At 42.4% G+C, this 20,295-nt stretch overlaps 1 protein-coding gene and 1 pseudogene across 2 annotated transcripts in view; one reads left to right on the plus strand and one right to left on the minus strand.

The window, feature by feature from the left end:
• The window catches only part of LOC149173919 (protein NO VEIN-like), a 601,966-nt gene that overhangs the window by 261,863 nt on the left and 319,808 nt on the right, over window positions 1–20,295 (plus strand). The gene's annotated exons all lie outside the window — the stretch shown is intronic.
• LOC149173920 (putative aspartyl aminopeptidase pseudogene) lies at window positions 17,361–18,248 on the minus strand (annotated as a pseudogene).

Here is a 20,295-nt window from a genome sequence, read left to right on the forward strand (position 1 = left end):
CCAATTGTAAATCTATTCCTTGCATCCACCCTTGGCTCCATATGGTGGAAGCCCGGGGATCGGCCACCTGATTTAATGTGTATCGACCCTTCTCTTTTAAAACCGCAACCAACCCCTGAGATAGAGAGAACCGCTCTGAACAACCTATCCAGGGGTCTCTACCCAACCTGATTTGAGAGCCATCCCCCACACTCCAAGCCAAACCCTTCTCAATAATATTGACAGAGGCTACCACAGCTTTCCAAACCACCGAGGAGTTTTTGTAGGTCTTTATTGGCAATCTGATCCAATCTATCATTGATAGAGGGTCAATGTATTTTCTTTTTGAAACAGAAGTCCACAGGTTGTCAAAGGAAATGAGCCTCCAGGCGAGTTTTGCTGCTAAAGATTGGGAGAAGCATTGAAGATTTTTTATCCCCCAACCTCCCCACTCTTTAGGACGAGCCACTTTATCCCAGGCGATCCACGGGGTGACTTTCTCTGTCTTGGACCCCGCCCACAGAAACCTGCTGCAAAGTTTGTCAATTGAGGATAAGATTCCTTTGGGAACCCAAGTCAGACTAGCCCAATAGACTGGAACTGCCATCAGAACAGATTTTATTAACACAAGCCTTCCTGCCCTGGAAAGCCATCTGAAACTCCAATGTTTCAGCTTGGATTCGATTTTTGCAAGGATCCAATTCCAATCTTTGTTCCTGTAGTTATCAGGTTTGAGAAGAAAGCCCAGGTATTTGAAGGTATCCTCCAGCGCTTTGACATCGAAGTTTAGGACCATCTTCACGCTGTGCGTCATTTCTCTGGACATACCTGTGCACATGAGAGAGGATTTTTTCTCATTAATACAAAGTCCAGTAGCCTTCAGGAAAAGGTCCATGATCCTTTTGAGCGTCTTACAATCCTCCAGGCTACCATTACTGAACAGTATTATGTCGTCCACGAAGAGGAGGTGGGTAACCCAGAAATTTTCAGCTGCTTCAATGCCTTTGAGAGACCCTTGTCTTTTTGCGTCGTGAATCATAAGGCTGATGCCCTCTGCTGCCAGCAGGAACAAAAGGGGAGAGAGCGGACAGCCTTGACGCAGGCCGCGTTCAGGACTAAAAAAGCTGGAGGCCGCTCCATTAATCAGAACAGCTATGGAGGAGGAAGAAATACAGCTCATAATCCATTTCACAAAGTCATACCTGAAGCCCAGATGAGTTAGCAAAAGCCTGAGGTACAACCAGCTGATTCTGTCAAAAGCCTTTGACAAATCGATTTTCACTACAACTCCTTTTTTTTCCCAATTTTTAGACTATGAAGAGTTTCTTGAGCAACTCCAACCGCTTCATGAATTTGTCTGCCGTCGAGAAAGCCAAATTGCTCAGGGGAAATGTTTCTGGAGAGAAAAGGTTTTAATCTGGAGGCAATAACTTTTGCAATGATTTTATAAACACAGGTGCACAGGGATATGGGCCTGAATTCTTCAAAAGAGCCCGGGAGGTCAGATTTGGGAATAAGGGCGAGAAATGTGGAGTTGAAGGGATGGTATATTGATCCTGTGCGCCTGGATTCTTCCACAACTGCCACTAACTCGTCACCGATGAATTCGAAGAAGTGTTGGAAGAATTCGACAGTCCAACCGTCCAGACCGGGGCTTTTGTCCTTTTGCATAGATTTGAGAATATCTTCTACCTCCTCCTTAGAAACGGGTGCCATGATGGATTCATTTCCTTCCTCCTCTATGAACCTAGGAAAGAACTGGGCGACTCTTATAACTTCAGCAATAGAAGCTTCCTCTGGCGCTTTGAAGAGGTTCTTGAAATAATTGACCCCTAAAGATGCTAACTCTTCAAAAGATCGAGCCATATCACCATTGGCTTTCTTCATTTCCCAGATAGTATTAGAATTTTTCCTTCCTTTTGCATAGTTCTGGAAAAACTTGGTGTTATCGTCCCCCGCCTGCAACCAGATCGCTCTACTTTTTAAGCGCCAACTCTCCTCCCTGGTCTGGAGAATTCTCTTCCTTTCCATCTCCAGTTCTTGGAGTCTAGCCCGAGACTCTTCTGTTCCATAACCATTACCGCCTGGGTCTTCAAGAAGGGCTATCTCCGAGTTGACATTTTCTAGAGTTTTTTCTTCATTCAGTTTCTTCTGGAGGGCCCATTGCTTAGAGGCAGCCTTCATCCTTGTTAGATTTTCTATGAAAGCCTTGCTGCGACTCTCATCTTCGCTGAGATTAGCATTCTTCCAAGTGCTGTGGAAAAGGCTAATAAAGGATGCATCCAAAAGCCAGGAGGCATTAAATTTAAAGGGAGTGCCCGGTTTAGAGAAAGCACCCTTCACTTCAAGAAAAACAGGGAGATGGTCTGAGAGACCGCCTTCCCCAACCCAATGTCTGAAAGCCTGTAGCTTATCAGTCAGCGAATCACATAGAAGGAATCTGTCAAGCTTCTTCCCAACCCATTCTTCTCCTATTCTTCGATTCCTCCACGACGGGCGCATCTTGAGCGGAGTGACATCCACCAGAAGAGAAGAGGCCAGTTTATTTAGAAAGAAGTCAGTGAGGGGATCTGCTCTTGCTCTGACCCCCCAAGATTCTGTCATCCCCAAAGAAAAATTAAGGTCTCCGCCGATTACAAGATTTGGGTGCGCCATAAAAGATTTAGCGAAGAAGGGGTTCCAGAACCTCTCCCGTTCCAAAACAGGACCATAAACATTGATAATGAGAAAGGGGATGCATAGTTCGATGGAGTATAGTTCCACAACCAGTACATTTTCCCATCCCCAAGAGGAGATCTCTCGAAGAACCTTCGTGTTGAAACCCAGTGCCACCCCTCCCGAATGTCCATTGGCGTCTATGACATGAAAGCTCCAACCCGGAAGAAGCTTAACGAGGCAGCCTGTAACTTCTTCCCCCTTCCCCAGAGTTTCTTGGAGTAGAATAATATCAGGTTTGTTGGACCTGACCAGTTCCTTCAGAGCTAGCTTTTTGGGTAGGCTAGCTAGACCCCTGCAATTGTAGGATAAGATGATCATCGTAAACTCGCAGAGGGTGTCCGCTTTGCTCTAAGCACCCCTGGTAGAGACATCTGCTTCCCGTCAGCAATGTCGATGACAGCCTTCAACTGTGCCTTCGACAGATTAGTTTTCCTTCCTCTTAGCTTCCTCTGGCCTGTTGACACCATATCCAGCTCCAATCCACCCACAGCAAGCCCTTTCCCCTTTCTATTGGCCAAAGGTCTAAGATTATATGGGGGATCAGGACTCCAGACAGAAGGAGGGACAGAAAAGGCAACATCAATGGGAATAGAGGTCAGCAATGGGGAGGAGGGAATGGCCATGATAACACTATCTATGGAGGCTTGACCCTTCCTCAGATCCAGCATTTCATTCAAGAGCTGTCTTAAAGGACCAGACTCATCACAACAAGACAGAGATAGAGCATTAGAATAGCATAAGGAGGAGGAAGGGGAAAGAAACAAACTTGCCTGAGCCTCCCCTGCCTTTTCAGAGACTGTTGAGGGTCCCAGGGAAATCATCGGATAAGAGATGGACTCGTTTGCTGCAGTCCCTGGTTGTTCCTGATCATCAGCCTTCCCTTGCTCCGGGACCAATCCCTGAGCGGATGCCATAGGGTCGCTTTCCTTGGTCTGAGCCTCTGTTTCCTGAATGATCACCTTCTGGTTTGCCTTCTGATTATTTCTACTTCTCCTTTGTCCTCGGCGTCGACGGTGTCCGAGAGGACATTCCCGGGCCAGATGACCATATTGATGACATCGATGGCATCTGAAAGGGAGGTTTTCATAGTCCAGGGTCTGAATAAACTCAAGACCTCGGTACTTCAGGTTCATAGCGTCCGCCAAGCCCTCTCTGGGGTTTAGACTTACCAGTATACGGGCGACTCCCCAGTCGTGAGATCGAAGGTATGATCTATCAATGTCGAGAAACTTCCCCAGAGTATTACCAATAGAGGTGAAGGCCGAGTCAGTCCAGAATTGCATAGGGAGACCCGGTAGTTTGACCCAGACTGGGGACTCCACCTCTTTTTCTTTCTGGGCGTCAAACAGGGGCGTCCATCTTCTAAAAAGGATTGGCCTCTTCCCGAAGCTCCAGTTCTTTTCCATCACCCAGTCGACATGCTCCTTATGTCCGAACCGAATACAAAACCATCCTCTGTCCAAATTTTTGATTTGTTCTGGCTGACCCGGTGCTTCTTTCCATTCTGACTGAGCCCAATCCTTGATGTAGTCTACCGAGAACTTTCTTCCTCGGACTCTACCAACTAATAATGTTTCCGAGGCTTCCATAGCCTGATCTATACGGATATCCACTCCAAACACACAACTAGGTCGCTCCTCCTTTATTCTGATAGGTTTGATCTTCTTCCGCTTTCCACCCCCGCCATCCTTCCTGGCTTCTCCCTTTCCTGTATTCTTTTTAACAGGATCAGCTGCCTTTTCTGCCCCAAACAGCTCAGTTTTTTGATCGTCATTGTCTCTGTTACCTTCTTCCACCTCCACAGCCGACCTTTTTATCCCAGCCCCAGGGGTAAGGGCCAATCTTCTCACTTGTTCCTCTTTTCCGGGACCTTTCGGCTCCCCTCCTTCCTCTTCATTGGATGGAGCCTTTGATAGTTTGGTGGTCAACCCTTCCAATATAGGATTTGTAACAGAGGCCCGTTCCTGAGCTCCTGTCTTCAAACTCCCTTCTCCCACCGCCTTGTCAAGACACCGAGGGTACACTGCATTATTCGGGAAGAAGTGTTTTAGATTTTTCTCGGAAACGTCATGACCCCAGCAAGCGAGAAGGTCTTCTGGCGCTGGGTCTATGTCGACGGTCTCACATTCGAAAGTCATCTCCCATTCGTGACCCATGGTATTGCATGTATGAATCCTATATAAAGGATAGAGACTCCCCATTGAGGAGCGTCATGTCTTATTTTGTAATCAAGCCTTGCTCTATTGGAGGTTGCCCCCTTGAAGAGGCAAGTGAACATTGCTTTCATCTCTGAATAATAAAATACATGCTGTTATTTCTCATTTTGTTTTGTGTTCTGGGTTGTGTTTCTTCGTATACTTGGAATTCTGGCATCTTCTCGCAGGTCAAGAGCATAACAAGTGGTATCAGAGCACTTTCTAGGGCCGTTGGTATCTCCATTTTTAGCAGAATTGTTTTTGGCTAGAGATGTGTTCCGGCGTCTTTAAACCACGGGATCTATCGTTGAGCACATAATCCTGCGGATTTGGGGAGGCATGCACGCAGGAAATACAAGAGGTGGTCATGCTTGTTGGACTCCCTTGTAACCCTTGTGGGTACCCCTTGAAGTAGTAGCGCATTAGATAAAACTACGCACAGATTGTCTTCCACGTACCCTCTGAGTATATAGGAAGCCCCCTATGCTCTTCTGAAACCTCGCCGTAGATAAATCGTCGGCCGTCTTGCTGCTATAGTACACCGAGAACAACACTCGGGGAGATTACTCACGCGTACGATAGGGTAGTCAGGTAGTACGGCTAAGGGTATAGTTGATCCTCCTTAGTTAGTGCCCTGAAAGATTGGGCCGAGTAATACTGTTGGACCCTTATGTATATTACGATCTATAGCACCTGACACTCTTGACTCCATAGTTCCCTCATCTCTCTGAAGATTGCCCATTATCTTCTTTGCCAGTTCAAATCTAGCAGTTGGGGTTCGGTCGCCGCCGCAACAATCAGATCCACTAGTTCAGGGTCTACCGCCACAGTACCATTCAGATCTAGCAGCTGGGGTTTTATCGCCGCAGCAATCCAACTCAAATTCAGTAGTTGAGGGTTTCACAGACAGATCTGACCATTTGTGCAGGGAGGCTGGTGGCTCCTATACCCTGGGGCGATTCTCACAGGACATTGGGCAGGATTAACTTTTTTGGAAATTGGCCACTACAATATTGATAAGCGGGGAGTAAAACTCCTTTTGGAGTAAAAAAAAAAAAAGAAAAGAAAAAAAAGAGAGAAAAAAAAGTCTGAGGCCTGCCCGGGACGCTTATAAGAGACTTAGCCCATAAGAATTAGGACGACGAGCTGAGCGCGGTGGTACCATTCACTTGTCAGCTTCAATTTTCAGGCGGCCCCAAATTTTTTCTAAGTGACGATAAGTGACCAAGATGTGTGTATGGTAGAAACCAGAGCTCAAGTCATGGCCAACAAGAAGATCGAGCGCCTTGAACAGAGGTTGGATACATTCCAGAGCCTAATAGACAAGATGCAACAATTCATGGACCAATTAAAACTGAGCGGGTCAGGGTTGCATCGAGAGGCACATGGTAGTGATGAAGACTTGTAAGGAGAATCTAGCCATCATATTCACTTCCATGGAAATCACCAACATTCCCACCCTTGACCACCCAAGCTAGACATGTACAAATTTGATGGCTCTAATCTGGCAATCTCGGTAGCACAAATGGAACGATATTTCACTCTGAATCACATCGTAGGTAATGAAACTAAACTACGTGTGGGAGGCCTTTGCTTGGACCAAGAAAGATGGCAATGGTGGCAGTGGCATCAGAAATGCTATCCAAGGAAACTTACTTGGCCAGTGTTCGCAAAATCCATTTGTGACTGCTTTGACCGTCAATCTAATTTTTTGGGTCGTCTTACTAAGCTCAGACATACATGCACAGTAAATGACTATATTACAACCTTTGAGAAATTAGCCTTCCGCATAGCAGGTCTGGGAGATGAATTCTACTTGGAATGTTTTATAAGTGGTCTCAAAGAAGGCATCCAAGCCCACGTCCGGATGCACCACCCAGCCACATGTATGGAAGCTTGCACAAAGGATATCGAAGTGGAATGTGCTTTAGCGGCCTAGTCGCCTTGTCCAAATTTCATAGCCAAGGGATGCCCCACCTAGGCTCAGGGCACCACCCAAACACTTATGGTTCAAAAGGTGTCCCCCGCAGAAATGGCTGAAAGAAGAAAGCAAGAATTGTGCTACTACTGTGATGACAAATACTTCCATGGGCATAAATGCAAGGAACCCAAATTCTTTCAAATTGATGCTACTGATCACAGTTCGTTTGAGGAAGCCCCACCCGTTGAGGGACTAGACGAGGAAGATGAGGACAACCAGCAGGACAATGAGCTCCCAACTACACTAGAAGAACCAGTTATGTGCTCCATGCTTTGGCAGGCATTTCTTCTCCCCAAACTCTCAAAATCAGAGGTTTTATTAAACATCGCCCGGTAGTAGTATTGATTGATAGTGGCAGCACGCATAACTTTATCCATCAGAGAGTCGCAGAAGTTGTTCATTGTTCTGTTAGAGCAGTCTCTAATTTCCAGGTCCAGATTGTTGATGGGGGGACAATGGAATGTGAAGGCCACTGTAAAAATATCAAATTTCAGATGGGAGATTACCACCTAAAGAGCCACATGTTTGCCATCAACATGGGTGGTTGTGACATTGTCTTGGGTGCTGAATGGCTCCGCATAGTAGGCCCAATCACAATGGATTTCTAGGAGTTATATATGAGCTTTAAGCAAAATGACCACACGCATACCCTCCGCGCACTCCAAGCAGGTACTCCTATTATTAGCTCGCGACGAATGGAAAAGTTGTTAAAAAAGGGCCATCATGGAGTTATCGCCCAATTTAATGCCATCCAGGCCATTGAGCCCACTACTCTTCATAGTCATCCTGAGATGCAACAGGTCTTAAATAGCCACACGCAGGTCTTTGACAAACCTCACGAGCTTCCACCCTCTAGAGGGGAACATGATCATAGCATCGCTTTCGTCCTAGGGGCACAACCACCGAATGTGTGCCCATATAGATACCCTTTCGCCCAAAAGAATGGAATTGAAAAAATCATCAAGGAACTCCTGGAAGCCGACGTCATTCGTCCTAGCATCAGTTCTTATTCATCACCTATGGTCTTGGCGCTCAAGAAAGATGGGGAATGGCGCATGTCTCCAAACTTCAGGGCCCTCAACAAGCTCACAGTCAAAGATAAATTTCCTGTCCCGGTTGTTGATGATTAGCTGGATGAACTAAATGGTGCTCAATTCTTTACTAAGCTAGATCTTCGCTCGGGCTATTACCAAATATGCATGAAATAAGTAGACATTCCCAATACTGCTTTCCGAACTCATGAAGGTCATTATGAGTTCCTGGTCATGCCATTTGGTCTCTGTAATGCCCTATCCACTTTTTAGAGCCTCATGAATCACCTGCTCAAACCATATCTCAGAAAATTTGTCCTCGTTTTCTTTGATGACATTCTCATCGACAACCTCACCTAGGAAAAACATCTTTAGCATGTAGACGTGCTCTTGCAATTGCTCCGGAAACGTAAATTATTTGTCAAATTGTCCAAGTGCTCTTTTGGCGTGGAAGAAGTCGAGTATTTGGGTCACATTGTGGGTCGTGAAGGTGTCAGGGTGGATCCCAAAAAGATCCAGGCAATGCAGGATAAACCCCAACCAAAGACATTGAAGAGTTTGAGAGGATTCTTGGGTCTCACCGGCTACTATCGCAAATTTGTCTGCAATTATGGTCGCATTGCTAGACCCCTCACTCACCTTCTCAAGAAAAATTCATTCCTCTGGACTCATGAAGCACAACAGGCATTTATGGCTGTCAAACAGGCCATGTGTTCCACTCTCGTATTGGCACTACCTGACTTCACCAAATCTTTTGGGATTGAATGTGATGCTTTAGGTATGGGTATTGGGGTTGTCTTAGTGCAGGAAGGTCAACCCTTGGCCTTCACCAACCAACAACTAAGTGGGAAACATCTGGGACAACCTACCTATAAGAAGGATATGATGGCCATCTTACATGTAGTGGATACCTGGCGCCCATACTTATTGGGGCAGCGTTTCCAAATCCGCACAGACCATCAAAGCCTCAAATATTTTTTGGATCAACGGTTATCCTCGCCACTGTCAGGCCAGGGTAACTCCAGCTATTTATGAGCGCAAGACAGAACTTATTATTTCTCATTAGACAACTATTATTTATATATACATAAAAACGGATCAGTTCATCTTCTAGATGACTGTCCGGCTTCACCTCATCCGTTTCGGATTAGGTGTCAACATTCCCCCCCTTAATCTGAAGGGATGTTGGTGAGTCCAAGCATCGTTCTGAATCTTTCAAGCTTTTCTCTTCCAAGCGCTTTGGTGAAGATGTCTGCAATTTGCTCGTTTGTGGAACAATGACGAAGATGGATTGTTTTGGCCTCAACATGATGTCGGATCAGATGATATTTAGTATTGATGTGCTTAGTACGATCATGGAACTTTGGATTCTTGGCCAACTTTATTGCAGATGTGTTATCAATCGTGAGTGGAGTAGATTGTATTTGTTTTACTTGCAAATCTTCAAGAATTTTCCTGAGCCACACAATTTCTTTCGTTGCTTCAGCTGCTGCCACGTATTCTGCTTCTGTTGTGGAATCTGCTGGTACTGATTGTTTGCGTGATCTCCAGGAGACAGCTCCTGATCCAAGACTCATAGTATATCCTGAAGTAGATACCCCAGTTTCTTTGTCTCCATCGAAGTCTGAATCAGAGTATCCAATCAAGTTGAAGTCGTCCACCTGTGTATACTTGATTCCAAGGTCTTGAGTTCCCTTCAAGTACCTTAGAACTCTTTTTGCAGCAGACCAATGTCCCTCACAAGGCTTTTGCATAAACCTGGAGAGGATTCCAACATCAAATGAAATGTCTGGTCTGGTAGTAGTGAGGTAGATGAGACTTCCTACAAGCTGTCTATACCTTGTTGCATCCTCAAATTCCTTTCCTTCAGTAGATGTGAGCTTCAAGTTTTGTTCCATTGGAGTAGAAAGGGGATTGCACTCTGTCATGCCAAATCTGTATAACAAATCTCCAATGTATTTCTTTTGAGAAAGAAATATGGACTTTGGATGTTGGGTTACTTCAATGCCAAGATAGTAATGAACATAGCCCAAATCAGTCATTTCAAAAAATTTTCCTAATTCTTTCTTTATGGATGCAATATAGCTTTCATTGTTCCCTGTCATTAAAAGATCATCTACATATACCACAAGATATACAACTGTTTTGCCAACTTTCTTGACAAATAAAGTTGCATCATCAAGATCAAAATGTTTGAAGTTGAGTTTCAGAAGATGCTCAGTTAGTTTTTCATACCAGGTTCGTGGTGCTTGTTTGAGGCCATACAAGGACTTCACAAGTTTGCATACTTTGTGTTCATGTCCTTTCACAGCAAATCCTTCAGGCTGGGACATAAAAACATTCTCTTTTAGATCTCCATTCAAGAATGCAGTTTTTACATCCATTTGATGGACTTTCCAACCGTTCTGAGCAGCTAGTGCAAAGAGTGTCCGGATGGTGGCCCATTTTGCTGTGGGAGCAAAAGTTTCCTCATAATCGACCCCTTCCTTCTGTGCAAAACCTTTTTCCACAAGCCTAGCTTTGTGCTTGTCAAGTGAGCCATCAGCTTTGTACTTGTTCTTGTAGACCCACTTGCAGCCAATTGGTTTGGTTCCAAATGGAGGATCAACCAGCTTCCAAGTGCCATTCTTTATGAGGGCATCATACTCCTTCTGCATCGCTTCTTTCCATTCATCATGAGAAGCAGCTTCTTTGAAGGAAGTTGGTTCAAAATCTGTAGACAAGTTCAATTCACAATCATAAGTAACATCCATATCAACAGGTGAATTAGAGTTATCTACATCACCTCCATCTTGTCGGTTTGAATTTCTGGTTCCTGTTTTTCCAATTTCATCAGGATGAACACTTTCAAGTGTCTTTGTCAGCCACTTTGGGGGACCTTTCTGAGATGGTCCAGGCTGTTCTGTTGATTGAGTTGGGTCTGAATCAAGATTGATTCTCCCAATTCTATCAATTACATCACTTAAAGCATCATCCGTTGTTGGAGTGTCATGCAAGGGAGATTGTTCTTCAGAAGAAGATTCCACATGTTGATCTAGTATAGGAATCCCCCCTTCAAGATGTGGAATCTGATTATCAAACTCTTGAAATGATTTCGGTTTTGTGAATCTATCCAAGCGATCAAGTTGCCGCTCAACAACACTGTCAGATTTGGATGATTCAAGAAAAATGACATCTCTAGATAAAACAAACTTTTTATTTACTTCATCATAAAGGCGGTATGCTTTAGATGTGTTTGAATACCCCAGGAAGATACACTTACGACTTCTAGCACCAAGTTTGTTTCTATGTACCTTTGGTATTAAAGCATAATAGGTGGAACCAAATATCCTGAGATGTTTTACCGAAGGAACATGTCCATACCACAATTCATAAGGAGTCTTGTTTCTTATAGCACTAGATGGACATCTATTCTTTATATATGCAGCACATAGAACAACATCAGCCCAAAACATTGTCTTTACATTTTTGAAGAAAAGCATGGATCGTACCATATTCAAAATTGTTCTGTTCATTCTTTCAGCTACACCATTCTGTTGAGGATTATAAGGCACAGTTGTTTGATGTTTAATCCCATGTTGGCGAAGATAGTGTTCAAATTCATTTGATATATATTCTTTTCCATTATCAGTGCGAATAGACCCAATATGAGATTGTGCATCATTTTCAATCCATTTATGAAAATTCTTGAATGTTTGAAAAGCATCAGATTTGTTCTTCAATAAGTAAACCCAACACATTCTGGTGTAATCGTCAATAAATGTCATGATATATTTATTTCCATTTGCAGAAGGAACAGGCATTGGACCACATAAATCTGAATGAATAAGTTCAAGCTTCCTATGTGCTCTTGAATGTGAATCATGAAAAGACTGTTTGCTATGCTTTCCTAGAATGCAAGCATCACATTGTTTATGTTTTCTAGGAATTGTAGGCAAACCAGCAACACCATTTTTCTTCAACAAGCGGAGACTATCATAGTTTAAATGTCCAAATCTAGCATGCCATAATAGACTTGATAGAAGTGCATCTTCTTCATGATGAGAAATATATGAGAAATGCTGTGCATGAGCAGAGGTTCCTTGCAGTTTAAGGAGTCTTTCTTCTTCTATACCCCTCATGACAAGTGAGTGGTCAGATGCCTTTCTTACCTCAAGCTTGCCATCAAACATGTGAATGGAGTGACCTTGCTGGCGGATGTGGACCAGGGACAGCAAGTTTCTCTTCAGCTGTGGGAGATATAGAACATGATCCAGAAGAAAGTCTGGAAGACCAGGCAGTTTAAGCCTGATTGTGCCAAGCCCTGATGGCTTGATTTTTGACTGATCTGCAAAGTATACTGCTCCATCAACATTGTCAGTGAAATCTTCAAAGAAATCTTTCCTATGAGTCATATGACAGGTTGCTCCTGAATCAAGCAACCAATCATTTTTCGAAGAAGTAAGTGAAGCATTAAACAAATCTTCATTTACTCCAATGTTACATTGTGCCTCAATATAGTGAGCGGATTCAGGTGCTTTACCTTTGTCTGTGTCATCAGGTTTACCTTTCTGCTGATTTCTTCTCTGCTCAACTTTGTCCCATGGTAGCTTGCATGTAGAAGCATCATGTGATCCATTTCGTTTGCAGCGAATGCAATGCAGATCTGCCTTTTCTGCTTGAGGATGTCTGCCCCCCCTGCCTCTGAAATATCTTCCTCTTCCCCTTCGTCCACCTCTTCCTCTTGCAGAATCTTGAGCAGGATGCTTTTCTTTGTGAGCAAGGCAAACAGTCTCTTCAGAAGATTCAGGGACTGTTTTCTTTCCAAAGGCTTTCTCTCTTTCAGCAAACTTTTTCACAAGAGAGTCAAAGGTTATATCTTTAAGGTTTCCATTTGCTTGTAAAGACTCAAGATAATTAGAGTAGGTAGGATAGAGTGCTTTGAGAAAGGCAATAAGAGAGATATCCAGCTCAACCTTAGTGGATTTTATATCATGCATTATAGACTTTATTTCAGATGCAAGAGCAAGAGGATCATTATTTTTCAGTTCAAGAGTGAAGAGTTTAATCATGAGCTGAACAACTTCAAGTGCAGAATGTGTATCATAGAGTTCTTTAAGCTTTTGTAAAGCTTCAAAGGCAGTGGAATAGCATGAAATATGACGACTTACTTCCTCATTTACAGATGCTGCGATCAATGCAAAGGCTTTGCTGTTCTTGTTTTCCCAAATGGCGAGTTCTTTGTCTGATGTGGGCTGCACAGGGTCTTTGTCTTCTTCTCCGACACACACTCCTTTCCACAGCTCATTGTAGATAAGGGTGTGTTTTACCATCCGGGACCATTCAGAATAGTTCTCTTTGCCAGTGAGAACTATTCTGACCATAGAAATGATTGAATGCATTCTGTAAAATAATATCTCTGCCAAAAACTTCTGTAAACAAAATCCTTCTGAAAAAAATATCTCTGCCAAAAACTTCTGTAAAAATATCCTTATATCATAGCCTTATGCATTTTATTTTTCTTCCTATGTTTGCAATATTACTATGTTTGAATGCATTCACTTCAAAACACATAAAGGATATATTACTTCAATATATATTACTTCAATATATATTAAGCAATACTAAAGCATTCTGGAAACATAGAAGCAATGCTCTCATATAAACTTCTCACCCACTATAAAAAAAAATTCTGGAAACATAGAAGCAATGCTCTCATATAAACTGCTCTCATAAAACGCATTCCCACTATAAAAAACGCATCTCCATATAAACTTCTCATATAAACTTCTCTTTTAAAAACTCAGGAAAGCTGATATGGAAGACCAATACCAAGAGGGCGCAGTCTCCAGCTAACCGGAATGATCTCTATAACACCGCAGGCAATGCATACGCCGTGGGAATTTCCATGGGATATTCTGGACAAGGGGATACCAAGAGGACGCAGTCTCCAGCTCACTGGAATGATCTCGTGACAGAGAATTCCTCACCGATGACGGAAACCTTGTCATGGAACGCAGCCACTGCGCAATACTATCTGTGCGCAATATCTCGACCTATTTTTTCATTCAGAATAGACACAAGCCGCTATTCCCTCCGTCCTATCAATTCTACGGTCAGCCAAGCATATGAACTATGCACAGGTCATGAAGACTGTGAGAGAAAAGGCGCATCAGTAATACAATTCGTGATTTTACAGAAGGAAACCAGTGAGCCAAACGGGCAAATGAGTGAGGCAGCGAATTCAGTGGTAGAAATTATATCTGACATTCAGAAATTCAGTGGGGCAGCGAATTCAGTGCTAGAAATTATATCTGACATTCAGAAATTCAGTGGGGTTCGATCAACAGCAGCAATAGAACGCAGAGAGGGGCAGCGAATTCAGACGAAACGGATGCGCAGTCTATGAGGGCGCAGAAAACTGGCAGAGGGCAGGAGTTACAGTTATTTTAAGGATTGGGACCTGAGCTCTGATACCATGTCAGGCCAGGGTAACTCCAGCTATTTATGAGCGCACGACAGAACTTATTATTTCTCATTAGACAACTATTATTTATATATACATAAAAACGGATCAGTTCATCTTCTAGATGACTGTCCGGCTTCACCTCATCCGTTTCAGATTAGGTGTCAACAGCCACAACAAAATAAATGGCTAGCCAAAATGCTGGGATATGATTATGAGATAATTTACAAGAAAGGGCGTGAAAATGTCGTAGCAGATGCTTTATCACGCCAATTTGAGGAGGACAACACCCTGCTAGCAATCTCTCTTCCCATTCCAGATTGGATTGAAGAAGCCTGCAAGGAATGGTTTTCACATCCTTCGCTCTCCCAACTCATTAATAACTTGCGAGCAGATCCTAATTCCACAGTGGGCTACTCTTGGAAGGATGAGATTCTTCGCTACAAGGATAGAGTAGTGATATCACCGACATCCACCCTCAAAACGCGCATTTTGGTAGAGTTGCACTCATCTCCCACTGCAGGTCATGCAGGCTTTCAGAAGACTTATGCTCGCACTTGTCGCTCCTTCTTTTGGACAGGCATGAAAACTGACATTCTTACTTTTGTAGCTGAATGTGACGTGTGTCAGCACCACAAAGGAGAAACAGTCAAGTCCCCATGCACTTTACAACCATTGCTCATCCCTGTCTCAATCTGGACAGATGTTTCTATGGATTTCATTCCTGGTCTTTCGATGTCAGGGAAGAAGTCAGTCATCATGGTGGTTGTGGACAAACTTTCTAAGTATGCTCATTTTTGCGCCCTACCCCACCCATTTACCCCCACTTTGGTGGCTCAATTTTTCATGGACCGGATCTTCAAACTGCATGGCATGCCCACTTCCATTGTGTTTGATGTGACCCGCTCTTCACCAGTAATTTTTGGCAGGAACTTTTCAAGCTACAAGGTACCCAACTCCAACTAAGTACTTCCTATCATCCCCAAACTGATGGTCAAACTGAAGCAGTCAACAAATGTTTGGAGACCTACCTCAAGTGCTTCACTTTAGAAAAGCACCATCAATGGGTACATGTAACGACCCATCTATAAATACAAAGAACACAAGCATAATAGCAGGTATACGGTACATGCATATGATAGTTACATATGCATGTGTCGCATACACCGCACTAGTATTTTATACTAAATTGATTATAAGTGCTAAATACCATGACACTTCTTGGAATAGAAGTTCTACTCATTCATCAATATTGCGTAATGTATGGTTAGATCTTAAAAGAGGACTATATATATATTATATGCTCCAGATTATTGATAAACTTATATTAATAAAATAATAAAATAAATGTTAAATATTAATATAAGTAATTAATTAAAAAAGGGGATCCAAGTATAAAGTTTATAATGCTATATTTAAAACAAATATATATAAAACAATGTAATATGTTAAAAAAATATATAGACATATAACGTTATAATGTTTTAATGTTACGTGTATATACAAAGGTAATGGTCATATTAAAAGAATAATTAATAAATACCATATGGTTTAAAACATAAAGGGGTATTCATTCACGATTGGAAAGAAGACCAGGAAGGGATAGGTAAGCACGGGGGTGCCCTCAGCAGGGTGAGCAGTGGCTGCAGATGGAAGGGCGGCCACTGCCAAGCCAGAGCATAAAATCCACGGGACATGGAATTCAGAGGGGCACACAAAAACCAGAGGGAAGAATTCGGAAGGAGAAGGGAATCAGCCACAGAAGAGCTTGAGAGTTCTTTGGTTCTGGGCACGGTGGAACAATCAGATTCTGTTAAGAAGCTTACTGGATTGAGCAGTCAGGCTCTGCTCAGTCTGGCTGGGAAGATTCGGTCTCTCGGTAACTATAGCAGCGTAGCCGGAGGCATCTTCAACTGCAGGAGTACAGGTAGGTACCTCAACAGTCCCGTTAATTGATTTTGTCAAGTTTCTGTTGAAAATTTTATAGGTTCATGGTTTAAATCCCTTACTGTTTTCTGTACATTTGTTCATGACTTTTACATATGGTATCACAGGGGTGTTCAAACCCTTTCGACCTTATAGGCCCTACGCTCGTGTAATTTTTGTGGTTGAATTCTGTTGCGTGAAAACTTTATCAAATAAGAAATTTACGGTTACATTCTGTGGTTGAATTCTGTTGCGTGAAAACTCTATCAAATAAGAAATTTACGATTACATTTTTGCGGTTTGAATCTAAGACCTCATGTTTACAAGCGCTGTGTGTTACCACTATACCACAGGACCGTCGTTGAATTCTATGTATTCACGGTTTGGCTTGTTGTTATGCACCTAAAATAGGTGGAGGATTGTTGAGGGTTTCCCTTTCATCAAAAGGCGCTGTCTAGACCATTCGATCGAGTTCTGTTGAAATTCCTGGTGACGGCCTCAACGTCGCCATTAGGCTTTGCTCTCTTCCCCTCATGCAATGTGGCTTGTCCACTCACGAGGAGTTGCAGTCCATTACCCACCTATCTGGGTCCCTTCCCGTCGAGAATTCTGACATCCTTTTCTATGTGACTTAGTCGTCCTTTATTTTGGTTCTCCAGATCTTGGTTTTGGTTTATTTCTCTAATCTAGGCAGGAGGCCTCTGATCTTGTGTTGGTCTGTAATAGGTTGTATGTTCAATCCGCAGGTCCTACTCCGAGACGCAACCTTAATTATCAACAAACCCCGTTCAGACATTTCATCAAACACTTTGTATGTATACTAACTTGATACATAAGGGATTAGAGTTTCAGGAAAAATATAGTAAATTGGCCGACGCGTTTAATGCCAAAAGAAGAAGCAATGCCAAATTCTGTCAATCGCCTTGACTTAAATTATGCGCTTATCAGTCTGCCTCAGATTGCAGGCACGCGTGAGCGTGCAATTCACGATGTTCACACACGTCCAGCGAGCAAATAGGCTCTGGTTATTCAAGCTTATCTCCGCTAAAACCATCGCCATCAATGGTGATTGGTACCTGTACTTCCTATAACCGCGAGCTTTCGCGGGCAGGCTGTATCACCCCGAGCCTATTGGTTGGCGCATATTTGTGGGTTAAGGCAGTTCCAGGTTCAAAATGTTTTAGGAGCCACCTAGAGACTTGAGGCCCTATAATTTTTATCTTGCATTTATGCTTCAGAAAGAAGCACTTTCTAGTTAGAATGTTTCCACACGCTTTTGTCCCATGCTTATCCATGTAATTCGGATGCAAGCATTGTGCCATGTCAGCAGACACAAGAAAATTCAACTGGGTTGCTTTCTCAAGTGGCACCTTGGAAATGAACCACTCAAAGAAGAAGTTACTCTTGCAAGAGCATCAAACATTACAAGAGAATCAGCTCCTTGCGCAGAATTAGAACCGACTTCTTCGTGATCAAATAATGCAATCATCCTTACTCCAGTCTCATCTTGAAGAGAATCTTCAGATATTGTTGCATCAACTAATGCCTTTAGTGCACAGAATGACATGCAAAGGTTATCAAGACGGCCTGAAAATATGAATTCCTTTGTAATGCCAACAATTACACTTGGTTGTGTATCACATAGTTGTAATTCAAAATCACATATTTCTTCTGGTTTGCAGCCAATCCTACTCGCAATCAACTGTAGTAAAAGCAAATGATGCTGCATGCTCTCAGAATCTTCACCTTCTACTATATTCGTTTCTTGCCCTGCCTTTTGGTTAGCATCTACATGAACATCTTCATTGCTTTCTGTGCATTTATCATTTGATACAGCTAGCCTATTAACTTCAGCCATGAATGCCAATCTGATCAAATTCCTGATCATTTGGTTCAAAACAAGACCATTCAAAATGCCAGATTTATCAACGAGTTAAGTACTCTTTGCAAACCACTGACATCATAGCACCTCTCAATCTGATACAAAAATTCCATTCTTTTGTGATATGAATTTACTTGACAGCTGTTGCCAGAACAGGTATAAGATGGGCCTGTTTATCAATCTTAAATCCATCATTCACTGCCCTGTCCAAATGAATAGCAAGAGTTGGTATTCTAAGAATAGGTTCTTGGATTCTAACAAGTTCATGTGTGTATGAAACAACACCATCAACGTTTCGCTTTACCATCACACGGCCCGCAACAGTCAAATCTCGATCAAACCAGGTGTGCCATAATCCACCCCCATACAGTTGAACACCTATTTCCCTGTTCCATGCTTATTCAATGATCGAAATGTGGCACTGCAGACTGATTTATTGGAGATCAGATATATTAGTAGCCATCCGCATTTTTAGTTTGGTCTGAAAACTGTCTTTACTGTTAAAATATCTTGTTATGTACTAGCCGTTTGCCATATTCATCATAAATAAATTGATCTTCTGTTTTACATTTAGAATATTCCAAAACTTAACGTGATTTGGTTACATTATAGTTGTTCCATGTCTCTCTTCTGCTGTATTGGTTGAGGTCTGACCACTCTTATAAAATTTTAGGATCATTCTGTGAAGCATATACAATGTGCAAGTCCTAGAGCTGTCTGAAGTAAAGCCTGATTGCAAATTTTCATTATGTGAAACCCTCTCAACACTGCATCCTCCTCTGCATATTGACAAGAATGTTTAGGATCTATATACTTGGTAATAGTGCCTTTGGTCCTCGGTCACTCGAATTTCAAAGTAGGATACTGTAGAAACATTAAAAGAACCATTTTTTCTACCTTGCCTGATCAATTGCAATATATAGGCCACTGACCTACATTTTATGTACAATTTGACTATTGATCTGAATTTACCCTTCAGTTTGACCCCCAACCTACATTTATGGTATGGTAGACTGCTGAACTGTATCTCTTCTAGATTTTAATCATGACATGTCTATGGTAAATTTCCCGGCTAAAGGTCAAACTGATATGGAACCAGAACAATCCTTCATTTATATATATTATAGGTTTAATCCATATCTAAGTAATATATTCAAAAATATAAATATGTATGCCCTTCTTTAAAGGTAATAGCTAGATTGAGGTGTGACGGGTATGTTGCCGATGTTCATTGTAACGAGGCATTTAACATTTTCATTTTGTGAATGTTATTTAGTAATAAATTTTAGATGATCTACCTTAGGAGCTAATGACCATACACTTCTGCATTATTTCATATTAGGATAGAATACCCTGCATTAGGACAAGGAGGTCGCGAGACCACCCTCCTTGACCTCGGTACCAGTAAGATCTGCCTAGCAGATAAAAATAGCAAAAACTATACCCGTTTATGAATGTGAAGTTGCAAAAGAAAATTATATGTTAAATTCGATTGTCTACCTCAAAATTTTTATAGAATTTTATTATGTATACAGGAACCATTACAATGGTAAAGACATATGAGCGACGACGACGTGATCGGGCAGCATCACTGTCATTAATGCCGCCACCATCGCCATCATCATCCCCATCGCTGCCACTATCACCATCGTCACCACCAAGACCATTATCAACATCAATCGCCCCAGCACCAGAGTTGACCGTGATAATGAACTCATTGGAAGCCTTATTGGAGACATTAAAAGAATCAACTAAGGCTCAGACCAACGAGGAATTTCAACCTTTAGCTACTAGTTCAGCGGAACCAAAGAATTTTGAGCCCAAAAGATCAAAAGAAGACATTTCTTGGGAGCTTCAGAAAATTAGACTCCCAGAATTCTCAAGAGGTCGAGCAGGTGAACACAGTGAAGCATGGTTAGAAGGAATGAACAGATGCTTTAGATTAAGAGAATATTCTTCTTCGGCAAAAACAAAATTGCTATATTTCAATTAAAGGAAAGTGCCTTGATTTGGTGGGGAAATCTGGAAAAGGTTCCACTCAAAGTATTTACCTCCATACTTTCAACAACAGCAAGCCAGAGCCTTTCATACATTAATTCAAGGAAATAAAAAAGTGGAAGAGTACGAGATAAGGTTTA

This window comes from Pinus tabuliformis, chromosome 4_2 (genome assembly GCF_031772625.1).
Source record: "Pinus tabuliformis cultivar Carrire ecotype Pingquan chromosome 4_2, CPIR1, whole genome shotgun sequence".
Classification (NCBI taxonomy): Eukaryota; Viridiplantae; Streptophyta; class Pinopsida; order Pinales; family Pinaceae; genus Pinus; species Pinus tabuliformis.